Source organism: Rhinolophus ferrumequinum, chromosome 21 (genome assembly GCF_004115265.2).
Source record: "Rhinolophus ferrumequinum isolate MPI-CBG mRhiFer1 chromosome 21, mRhiFer1_v1.p, whole genome shotgun sequence".
Lineage (NCBI taxonomy): Eukaryota > Metazoa > Chordata > Mammalia > Chiroptera > Rhinolophidae > Rhinolophus > Rhinolophus ferrumequinum.
Window position 1 is genome coordinate 7602822 of NC_046304.1, and position 13217 is coordinate 7616038.

Below are 13217 nucleotides of genomic sequence, written 5' to 3' on the forward strand. Positions count from 1 at the left end.
AATACGGAGGGAATAGAAGGGCCTTACGAATGGGTAGGACAGCACATATCCCAATTAGAAAATAAACAAAGAACACAAACAGGTACTTGACAGAAGAAAGAATACAAATAAACCATTTGCATGAAAAAAATCATCAAATTCTTCCAGTTATCCAAAAAATTAAAATTGCATTTTGCCTTTAATACCACACAGAAGTAAAAAGAATCCCAACGTCAATGTTCACAAGGGTAAGAGGAAGTGGGCAGTCTCTTCTGAACTTATCACAGCTGCACTTTGACGTCTATTTGTAGTCATTTGGTATCTGCCTTCTCCAGGGCGCCCTGGGCTCCAGGAGGGCAGAAACTCCATTTCTCATGTGCCTCAGTGCCTAGAATTGTGCCTGACCCATAAATTCCTAACATTTGTTCAGTAAACAAATGAACACAGGCAAATGAATGAACAAGCAAATTACTAATAGGAATATAAATTGTTCCACTTTCTAAGAGAGCAATATCTAGCAAATATCTTAAAATGTCCTTACAATTAACCCAGTAACTCCATTCCTAAGAATTTACACCCTTTCAAAAGTTAAAGAATATGCAAATCAAGTTATTCAAAGTAGTGATAATTATGTTATATTGGTTAAGAAAATTACAGTACATCCATAACTGGAATACCAAATAAATACCATGTTTCCCCGAAAATAAGACCTAACCGGAAAATAAGCCCTAGCATGATTTTTCAGGATGACATCCCCTGAACATAAGCCTTAATGCGTCTTTTGGAGCAAAAATTAATATAAGACCCGGTCTTATTTTCCAGGAAACACGGTAAAATAAATAAATAAATAAAATACTGACATCAGAAAATATTAATAAATAGCAAGGGTTTTTTAATTGGGTGATAAGGAATGTGTATAATAATCATTTTAGTAAAGCATATGTGAGCATAATTTATATCACTGGTGATTAATTCAAGGTGCTAGAATGTGATTTTTTTTCTTTTGCTACTTTTCTGTTTCAGTTTTTCTACGGTACGCATTTATTGTTTCTGTTTTAGTTATAATCTCTTTGCTTCTCACACCAAAGCTTTCTGAAAGGGACCAATCTTACTGAGGCCTAGAAAACAATTTAAAAAAAAAATGGACTTAAAAATACGAAAATAATATAACTTGGATATTTCCATACCCCTATCATTTTGTAATATTTCACAAATGGTATCTTTTGAGGTTTTTGAAGCTATATGGATCGGCTAAATTTAATAATATTTTAATCGCCAAGAAAATGGGAGAAGCTTGTCCAACACAATCCTCCCCAACACCATGCTCCAAGGATTGTGCAAGTACAGGCTCCATGGGAATCTAAAGCGTTGGAATTGCAGTTACACACCCACCCTGAGAAGGTTCCAAATGGAAACCCAAAAGGTGGCAGCCATTCCGTCAACACAGTCTCCACCCCAGGTCAGGGCAGAAGAGGAAAAACGTGCTGATAACTCTGAGTTCTTCATTTGTCTCCAGCTTGTTTAGCGTCTCCTTTACACCATCACCCAACAACCATCACTGAGAAAGGCCTAACCTGCCACACACCGCGTGAATTCCACTCATGCTGCCACATGCTGCTGAGAGTTCTAGCCAGGAAGGGGGAATGGTCGCGGCACAGCGAGTTGGTAAAGGTACTCAGCACCTTGCCCAGGTACTCAGAACACTTTTAAATCCATGCAATGCCTAAAACACAGGGCATTTATGTTCTCTGAGGACACATATGCCTCAAATTTGTGATCAAATCAACAGGGGCCCCATGGAGACAAGTGAGACACAAACGCCATGTTGATCAACTCCAACAAGACTTTCTATGCAGAATGGTCAACGGGATCCCTTCTTCTGTGATGTGTAGGCCATACAGTGACCTCTGCCTCCCAATCAGACCCCTCAACATTCCAATTAAGCTCCTCATCAGCTCCCCCAAAGTTCTAGGTTACTGTCTCACCATGCACGACTAGCAAGATATCAGGATTTCTGGAAAACCATCCATATAACTGACTCTTACTTTTTGGTAGCTATCTTTCTAGTGGGACGAGGCACATAATACACAAACTTATGAAAGCTGTGTGAAGAAACATCACAAGGCTCGTTCCGATTTCCAGCAATACCCCAGAGCCCTGCAGTGGCGTCCAGCCAACCTCACCGCCAAGGCAGAGGCACGTGTCACACTGCAGATATTCTCAGGACAGCTTGCTTGAACTCCATCCACCAAGGAACCAAGTGCCCACTGGTCTTGGGTCCATTCATTTTCCCTGCTTGGTAAACCCCACAACATCCTACCATCACCATTTTCACTTTCCACCACCCATTAGTGAAATAAGTAGGTTAACAATTTTTCTAACTAGACCATCAGATTTTTCGATCAGTGCTTCAAACCTTTTTTATATGTGCCGTGATATGGAGAAAAGAACATCTATCTGTACAACACAAGGAAGGAAACACAGGGCCATTCCTGGCTAAGGGCCACTGACCTAGAGCTCTAGTAAGTGGCTCCGGGCCACAGGACAAGGAGATCTGTATTTCAGTGGACAGGTAACGTATTCGCAGTGGCACCCAAATTCAGGAGCTACCAAAACAACCAGATTCAACTTCTCCTTCTTGAAAAGTTTACTTAGAATAATACTGTTAACCACACAATAAAGCCAGAATTTCATCAAATGTTAATTTTTTCCCTCATCTGACAAAAATACCTATGAGGATTCCTACCTGTCATAAATAATTAACTCAGCTACGTAATCTTATATAAACTTCATTAGCAAGTCAATTAGGAAAAAGAAAGCTGTAAAAAAAAAAAAACGGCAATTTAGCATCACAGTGAAGATGCCCCTTTGGTCCGAGAAGACAGGGCTTGTAGATCCTTTTCACAACAGAAAACCCACCGTCTGCTGGGCGAAATGATACTAGGTTCCCACCGGTCTTCCCGGGCGACGTATACATGAGCCAGCCTAGAAAGCGTACAGATTCAAAGCTATGGATGGATCTACTGCATGCGGGGTAGTTTTGCTACAGTTTTGTGATATGAAAAATACATTTTTTATATGTATATAGTTTTTGACAGTTAGTATTACGCCATTTCACTTTTGCTAAAGACCTACATTAGTACCTGTTTTCACTAACTGAAAGAATTCCAGAGTGGATTTTCACTTTTATGAAAAAAGGTAAGAGAAAATCGCATTCAGTGTTTTGCAGGAAGCCATTATAGAGGCTGCCCACACCGAGCAGAGAGACTGGCCGCCAAGCTCCTCCTGGGAACTACCCTCAGCATCTCAGCATCAAGCGCCACAGCTTTGAACTGTGTCTGTGAGCATCTGCGCTTTTTCTCAATTTTGTGCATCTCTTAGCAAGATGTGTCCTAAGGTATCAGAAAAGCCTCAGAGAGCTCATAAGGGTGTTACGCTTAGCATAAAACTGGACATAATTAAGCACTTCGATTGTGGCGAACGAAATAAAGACGTTGAGTGTTCCCAGGCCCAAAAATCAACATTTGAATAAAAATTTTTCCATATAAAATAATGGTAATTGCTTCTTCCCTTTATAGCACCTCAGCTTATGTGAGGTGTCACGGAAATGCTCTAATTTCAGAGAGCAGTTTTCTCCCAGGTTCCTGGCCACCTTTGGTTTTCCTAAGTGATAGGAGTGTCTTTTGTTATTCATAACAAGCCCTTTTCAACTTAACCAGAGTTTATATTAATGAGGTGGGGGCGGAGGGGGACCTACAGAACTTCTGGATGGGGGTAGGTCTCCAGAAAAATCAATCAGGTGACCAATCAAGTGATTGGGCGGTTATAACTTTTAGTCCCATCCCCTCAACTCCATTGAGGGAAGAAGGGTGGGAGACTGAGTTCAATCACCATGGCCAATGATTTCATCAGTCCTGCCTGGGTCATGAACCCGCTAAAAACCCTAACCAGTGAGCCTGGGGGGCTTCCTGGTGGTGACCACATCAAAATCCTACGAGGCTGACACACCCAGAGAGAGCACGAAAGCTGTGCCCCAACTCTCTCCACACCTGGCCCTGTGCATCTTTTTCCATGTGGCTGTTCCTGAGTTGTATCTTTTAAAGTAAACTGGTAAATGTAAGTGTTTTCTGAGTTTTGTGAGCTGCTCTAGGAAATAACTGAACTTGGGGCGGGGGTGGGGTGGGGAGGGTGGTGAAGAACCCTGTAACTTGTAGTCAGCCAAGCAGAAGTGTGAGTAGCCTGGGAACCACATTTGCAGCTGGATCTGAAGTGGGGGCAGTTTTGTGGCGCTGAACCCTTTAACTTGTGAGATCTGATCTGATGGTAATTTCAGGTAGATAGTGTCAGAATTGAATTGAATTGTTGGACACCCAGTTGGTGTCAGGAAACACCCGAGTGTCGGTATTTGAAATACTGAAAAGTAAAGAATATTAAGATTTCCTAAAGGCAACAGAAATCAGTTTCAAGAAATAAATCTTCTATTTCCATTAATACTTGTAATTGATTATTTACACTATCCAAATCTATAAGCAAGCCTAAAAACAAGTGAAAAATACTCTAATTCAATTAGAAATACAATGAAAAGACATCTCTTACGGATATATTTTTCTCTATCATATATCAATAGTCAATGTATAAACAGATATAACATATTATCAAAGATTATCAAGCCAGAAGTCCTCAAATACCTGGCAGACTCTTGATTTCATGAAGGACTTCTTAGAGCAAAGAATGAACATACATGACCACAGTATGCTAGCTCTGGGAAATCAGAAACAGGGTCTTATTTACTTCTTTTCCTTTCTATTTGGCTCCACAATGGATCACAGTTAGCTTTTTATTCCGAGATGACTTCACTCCCTCACCCTACTGCCTAAGTAGCTTATCCTCTAAGCAAATAATTCACACCACCATATAACACTTTACCTGTAATAACCTGCTTTTCACCATATGCCCTTAGGAATCCAGAAAGGCAAAAGAAGGAATCAATTTTGTTGTTATATATAATTTTGCCCATATTTCAATTCAGTAAAATAATCTAGAAAGCTTTCATATAAACTTTTATCACTAAATGGCACCTTTAAATGACAATAAGGCTCAATTTTATTGACCATTTGTACTGATGGCTGAACAAAACCTGCACTCAAATAAATGTATGAGATATTTACGGCTGTGAAGCAGTGGAAGATAAGCATTGCTACAGTAGCTTGCACTACCTAAAACAGAAGGAAAGCTTTATTTCAAAGATGACTTCCCCAATTCTGAAACACCATCAATAGTTTAGCAATGATTTATTAACTGCAGAAGGACAAAAAAAAAACCACCACTATATAATTTTTAACTAGTCATCAAGAGCATACAATATTTATATAATAACCCTTCTTTTTTCAGGAACACACTCAACATTTGAACATACGCATTCTTCACATTCAGAACCTAAGTATTCATCTGGATGATTTCTGACCACTGTAAATTAGATACAGCACAGTGACTTAGTTCTTTATGTAATTGCACTTGACGTATTACAAGAACTCAAATAATTCTTGAATTAATGAATAATCCAAGATCAAGTTTTAGATTTAACACCTTTAAGACAAATACTTTTCACTCAAACATCTTAATTGTGGGTTTTATCTGTATTCCTTAATAGATCTAATTTGCCAAATCATTTTTTTTCTCAAGCAAAATATGTATAACTAGAACTTACGTAGGTTCTTTGAAAAAGTTAGCCAGAAGCTTACCTAGAGAAATAATCTTTACTCACTGAACCGCATAACACACAAGTTAGTCAGACATCTTCTGGTTTTAAAAAAGATATCTGGCATTTTTAACTGCCTTGAGTTACACAACAAGTAACAATGTTTCCTATACTCAATTTTTTCCATGTCAGTGCTGCATTACACTATAGATCTTTTTAAAGAAACTTTAAGTAATAATTTGCAATCCAAATTTTAATTCAAATATCACTGTGTTACTCCCAAAGCAAATAACAGAGGTGGAAAAAGAACAACATCTACACAAAGCTCGTATTGTGTCTGTGTAAGCAACAACTACTGCCCTGCTACACGGCTCTCACACACGGGAACAGCTTCTTTTCAGTCTCCACTGAATAATACCTCCCAATTTAAAAATCATTAAGATGTGAATAACACTTTCATTTCTTAGTGGACACAATTAAGTTACTATTTGTTGCCCATAAATATATTCTATAAATCGAGGTTTTTAAAGGTTAAAGTCGTATTAATCAAGAGGGTAAAATGCACTCAAAGAGGACCTGTTGTAGCCTATCTACTTCCTGAATATAGCCTACGTAAGAGTATCCTGACACATTTCTCTAATTTGTTATTTACGAATTGCGTAAGATCAAATCAATTTTAGAAGTCAGGAAGGAGAGACTTTAATAATTTAGTTATAAGATGGGTGACTGAATAGGAAAGGTGAAAAAGGAGAGTTGGGTAAGAAACTGCTACTACTGAAGGGTGAATAATGACACCTGTTGGACAAGATATACCAGCAACTCAAAAGGTAATTGGAACACAAGTTGTTCACCAGGTTTTTTAATACCCTGGATGAGAACTCTTATTTACTTCTACTCTCACGAAACTGCCTTTTGATGACTAATTCTGGCTCCCAAGTACTGGAAAGGTTAATGCCCTGAAGGACCTGAATATTCTAAGCATTGAATATAAATTAATAAACAAAGCTGGACTCCAGTTTAGGATTGATCTTAATTTGGCGGCACTGGTCTCACATACCCACTGCTTCTATAACTTCACCAAAAAATGTCAAGAATTATTATTTGACATTTAAAAGTTTAAAAGGCCGGATTAATGAATAGGTCAACTCACGTTCCAGGATACGAAGGATAAATGTCCACTTTTAATTCTCTCATAGTACAGAAAATCACAATAAATGTCTGTGTATATGTGTGTGCATATGTACACATACTTTTATATCCTTCAAACAGTGGTGCAGTTAAGTCAGAGATATGCTTAACTCTGTAATTGGCATTCAGTGATATGCCCCAAACACAAACTTTTTTTTTTTTTGGCTGACTACAGCTACTATTTGCAAAGCTCAACAATGTTTGGAAACACAAATTAACCAGTCCCTAATGAAGTAATTTAGACAAACATCATTGATGGTGGCCAAAACCATCAAGTGAAAGGCTCATGGGGAACTTGAGTCTATACAAATCACAGTAACAGCACCTAAACCCACACTGATCAGTCTTAACGCGCCTACAACCAGAAATCACACGCTTCCTGATGTGATGCAACAAGAAACACACAGCTCCACCTATGAAGTGTTCTTGCCAAAAATCTGAATCTCTACATGAAGCCTGTCTATCTAGCTACGGTACCAAGTAACATGAAATACGGGGCAAAGAGGAACATGTGAAACATTAATTACTAAGAGGATGTAGTCAGCCAAATCCAATGTGCAAAATGCTACAAAAGACATAACCCGATTTTTTTCAACAGATAAAGCGCAAGGAAAAAAATGAAAAGAAGAGGGAACTACTCCAGGTCTAGAGAAACTTAAGGCTTTTCAACCAAATGCAATGTGTGTGGACCTCGCTGAGATCTCAGCTTGAAACAATCAACTGTAAGTATGGCATTTGTAAGGCATTTGAAGAAATCTGAACATTTGAGTGGCTATCTGATAATACTGTGTTGTTTATTTAATGGCGTAATATGGTATTGAGGTTATGTAATTAAGAGTCCTTATCACTTAGAAGATAATGTGACTGACAGACCTGTGGATGAAATAATGACAATCAGAATCAGCTTCAAGATATTTCAGTAGAAATAGACGGAGGGAAGAGGAACAAATGAAAAAATTGGCTGTATGTTGATACCTGTTGATGTAATGGGTACATGGGGTTTATTATACTATTCCATTTGTGTGCATGTTTGAAAACTTCTATAACTAAAAGTTTTAAAAATCAGATAATTTGCTGTCTTCCACCCCTAAGTAAAAGAAAGTGGGCAGGACAACTCATTGTTAGGAGTCTCTATACACAAATCCGTCCTTGGGTGTGCATGGCGATGCCCCCTTGTCCACTGACTCCCAAGTTTCCTGACCTACCCATCTTGGTCAGCTGTTCTCCAGACACAGAAGACTCTCACTTGAGAATCCCACAGCAATTCATTTGCTGCATCCATCTAGGCCAGAATAATTCTGAGTTCTGTACTGAACATTCTTCCCCAGTACAAGGACCCCTAAGTCCCTAGCTTCAGAGCCACAGGAAAGAATCTTTCCACTTACTGTTGTGTCAGGCTTATTAGTAACATTATGAAACTCTGTGGGGCCAGAAAGTCAGAAATGATACAAACGGTAAGTCCAGACCTCCTGACCACTTGCGATTAAAGACCCCTCAAAAGCCGTTTGGTGTGGAAACCATTCCTTTGAGCACCCACTGCTTTCTTTCAAGAATCCATAAAACACTGGTTGATAGCATGTAACCTGTGACCAGACCAAGGTCCCACAGTGGTGTTACCCAGTAACTGTATGACTCTGGAAATTTTACTTTATCTTTCTGTGCTGCAGTTTCCTCATCTCTAATAATTATTATACCTACTTCATAAGGTTGTTGTAAGAATTAAAGGAGTTAATATAAAGGGCTTCGAACAAGGTTTGGCACACAGTATGTAAGAGTTATCTATTATTATATCTACCACACGGTCTGTCTCAACATGTTCAATCACTCAAACATAAGCTTCTACAGCACGGACTCTAGATTTAATTCATCTTTAAAGACCTCGGTGCCTCTTACCACATAGGTATACCTGTATTTGTTAAATATTACATTTGTGTCTCTGTGTAATGTTATAAAAGGTTTTCTAAAGAGGAGTGAATATGCTTATATACACTTTTAATTCCGATTAAGGCTCATTTAATTCTACCTAATGATGTGATGAACACCAACATGGAAGCTGCAAGTTTTTTTTAGAACATCTTTTCATCTGGACACTTGGGCCTGGGTTTTGAAAGCATTCATAAAATCATGCAGTGAGAATTCAATTATTTGCTATACCTTGTTTGAAAACCATCACCCTAAATTTTTAAGCTAACTTGAAAACCACTTTGATTAACTTGAGATTTAGTTGGGAAGTCTCTGAAAACTTTCCATATCATTTCTGCCCTTTATCTGTTCAACTACAAAAGTTTTGTCAACTATCCCTTCGTTGTTCATAGTAAAGTTCAACTGACAGCTGAAGAGAAACTTTCTGCAATGTGGGCAAATCACTAATTTTTTTTTGTTCAAATATATCACACATTAAGTTTCTCCAAATGATTTTTAAGGTGCAATAACTGTTCGAAATGAAAACTTTCTTCTTGTAGCATTAAAACCCATTTTTCAGGAGAAATTAATGTTTCCACCAGTTCTACGTTCAAAGATAAGTAGGGAACGTTCCCCCAGGAATGGTACCGTATAGAAAGGGACAAAATGAACCTTGACTCTTCCTACACCACTAACTACTACAGACCTTGGGTTTTCATGAGTATAGAGGCTGTTTCCAAGCGGATCGACTATCCACTGGCAATTTACCATGGTCCACAAAGACAGTGATGAATATACTGGACACTAGTTGGGCTTATGGCTTATGGTAAATACCACAGAAGTCTCGTTTTCAACTAACTTCAGCATCTACATAAATTTAAATAAACTTTGTTAAACTCCAATAGTAGCAAATGCGGTCTTTCTGTTTCTTAGGGCTGCTGAAAAACTTAGCTGAGTTTTAAAAATTCCAAATGATAAAATGTTAGTCATTGGGTATAGACTTTTGCCACATAAAATGGCAAACTGGAAATTTAATCAGCTGAATTTTCTAAGCTCTTAGTTCTAAATGTAGACCGGCTTGGCCCTCCCTCCACTCCTTACTTCCCCCAGTTTTCTCTTATACTCCCCCTCCAAAAAAGTTAAATACTCTCTTGAGCAAAACATCACCTTTTATAGACATTTCTTATCATGTCAAAAAACATATTAATGACATCCTCAAATTTCTAGAAAGACTCATAAAACATTATCACTCCTCTTTATTGTTTCCAACTTAAAAACAATTAGAAATACTTAATTTAAAAGAATAGCTTCACAATGAAATGAGACTGTCACTAGGATACCTCCACTTTTTCTCCAAATACTCTGATGTACAGTGTGACCAAAAACAATCACTACCTGTAACCCGATTTCCATCGGTGACTCCCAGGATAAGTTACCTCGGGAGCATATAATTTTCTAAATAAACATCCCATTGCTATGCAAACATTCCCAAGGAAAACAGCTTTTAAAAGCCACTAGGTTTTTAAAGCTACCAAAAGTGTAAAAGTAAACGCTTACATAGACTCAGCACTACCAAAACTTGTCTTGAGCACTCAAACCTCTACAGCCATGGGCTAAAAATACCTGAAGTACAGGAGGGAAACAGTCTAAAAGAGCCCTCGTGTGAAAACGAAATATTAACAGAGTATTTTCCAAACTGCTAACTACTCTCACATTGATTAGCACAGGACTCTGTTGGGCATTTTCTGAAGAAAATCCCTATTCACCTGGATCCTTAATGGATCATAATTCCCACGCAGATAAAAAAAAATCAGAATGGTGATACACTAAGGTAAATTGGACACTTATAAAAGGATTTCTCTAAAACTGTGTTTCTAGGCAAATCTACTACCCCCTTCAAAAAGATTGATTTTATAAAGCAAGGCAAATCATATACTAAAAAATAGTGTTTACATGTTAGCTCATTAGAGCCGCTGAGGCATGACTGATAATTCAAACTTGGTCATAAATCACATAAACATCTTTACAAGTACAAATTATTTTGAAATGATAAATGATGAACTTATCAACCTTCTAAATGTAGGAGCTCTACATTGTAAAGAATATTTTTCCCTTAAGTTGTCTGACATTCAGACTTCAGAAAAATTCAATGATCCAACAGTGTTAAAAGAAACATTGCTATTTTAAATAATAACTTTATTTATTACATATTATCTTAAATATATTATCTTAAACATATATATTTAGAAAACAAAGAGCAAATAAATGCACAAACTATAATTGATTAAAAAAAAACATAAAGTGCAAAGTGGATTTTTATTGAATTTCTATAAAAATCTGGTACCAAAATCAAATATGTACACTATTTGCTTGTGTGTGTATATACTTATACACACATCTCCAATAAAACTCCACTAACTTATAACAGGCAATTGTGATAAACTGATTGGAATAGTGATGTAGTAATATAAAAAAACAAAAACTAGGTGAAAGTCAAACAATGGAAAAAAATTAATCCTTCAGAGCTTCCATTAGTCATCAGAATTATCTTACAATCCATCTTTTCGATTTGTGGTGGAGAATTAAGCATTTGAAGCAGCAGTAACTCAAACTTATTACTTTTAACAATCTCTAATTTTACATTCTTTTGCCCCATCCCCTCCTATGACTATTGTATGGTATATAATTATTTTTAGTGAATTAATTGTAAGTTTTTCTGATAATTCTGAAAAACTCTTAGAACTGGAGATTCTGACACTAGAATATGCCCTAACAGGTGAGCAAATACCGCTTTGATGATTTGAAGTCCTCCATTTTTAAAGAAATGAGTGCCCACTTTCAACATAAAGTTAATGTCTATATTCCAGAGCAAACTGGAAGATTGATTGTCTGCAAATATTACAAAATTGCACTTTTCATTTTTAAGTCATGCCAATCACAGGACCAGCTTTGGAAAAAGGTGCTGAAAACTTATCCTAAAATGCAGGTACCAACAGCACAAAAATCAATGCTGTCAACTTACAGCACCTCCAACACCCCAGCTCCAAGCCTCCCTCGTGTGTGCTCCCTTTCCTAGAATCTTCACTGAAGTCCCAGGCAGCACACACAGCTCAGACCCATTACTGGATCTCCGAGCCATGGTCTGCAATCAGGAAAGCAGCTACCCTGAGACCCCTCCTGCTCGGTCTCTCATGACAGAACAGCAGGAGCAAAGGTGCCCAGTACACATCTGCTCTGCACCGCCTCACCCTGGGCTACGCTGCTAGTGGTAGTGGAACATGTACAGTCAACACAAGATCAGCTCAAGGTCACTGCACTAACAGCCCGCTAAGGGGAGGGACCGATTCTATTCATTTCTGTACCAATAATCTCCCTCGCTTTATGATACCGAGGTATCTAATACATGTTAAGTGAATGCATGTATTAAACTGTGTTGAATCTGAAAAGTGGGAAATGAAGAGGGGGACCTCCCAGAGAGGGAGAAATAAAAAGAAAGATGTGAGAAAGCATCACAGTGTGATGAGGCAGTGAAGGCAACCCAAAGAAAGCCTCCAAATGAGAATATACGTGCTTCCTTGTAGATTCTTCCACGTGTATTAAAATAGGCAATGCTGCAAACTTATTTCTATAACAATGGGAAAAGGACAGGACCATTTAGACAATCTAAAGGTATTTTTATTTTACCTACAAAGCTATTTATAGATACTGCATACACATTTTAAACTTAATAAAATCAATGTTTCTCTTGTTTTACGTCCACAATAGGACTAAGTTAGAAAAAATGGCAACAATGTGAATGCAAAACATCAGCATTTTTCTTTAGATGTTATGTCTATAAGAACTAAAAATTATATTAAACGGATACTTTACACTAAAATGTGAATGAAAGCTAAAAACTGTCACAGTAAATGTGTGAAAAGAGCATAGAAGTTGTAACATCGTTACATATATATATATATGTATGTTCACTATAGGAAGAAAATACCGTTCCTGTTTTTAATGTAAAGTAAGAGAAGGATGATAATATGGGTCAATTAAAGTTTTATCCTAGGGTCTAGGTACCCTACTCTATTACTTATTATATGTTTGTATCATGGGTAAACCATTCAAGAAATAAATCTTTGTTAACTACCTGTCAAAGGAAATCACAGTACTCAATCAATGGAAATTAAGCGTTTATTTCCATCATAAAATTTAAAAACAGAAATGTTTTTCTCCAGATTAAACTTTGTTTCCTCTGAACTCTCTTAAGAACGATACATATCAGGGGATCTAAAACATACAACATGGTGACTAAAGTTAACAATACTGTATTATATACTTGAAAGTTGCTTAGAGAGTAAATCGTAAATGTTCTCAAAAAAGAAATATTAACTATGTGAGGTGATAGAAGCGTTAACTAACCCTACTGTGGTAATCATTTTGCAATATATTAGTGTATCAAATCATC

The 13217-nt window shown here is 37.4% G+C and overlaps 1 protein-coding gene across 3 annotated transcripts in view; it reads right to left on the reverse strand.

Moving 5' to 3' along the window:
* The window catches only part of MAP2K4 (mitogen-activated protein kinase kinase 4), a 115326-nt gene that overhangs the window by 90723 nt on the left and 11386 nt on the right, over positions 1–13217 (reverse strand). The gene's annotated exons all lie outside the window — the stretch shown is intronic.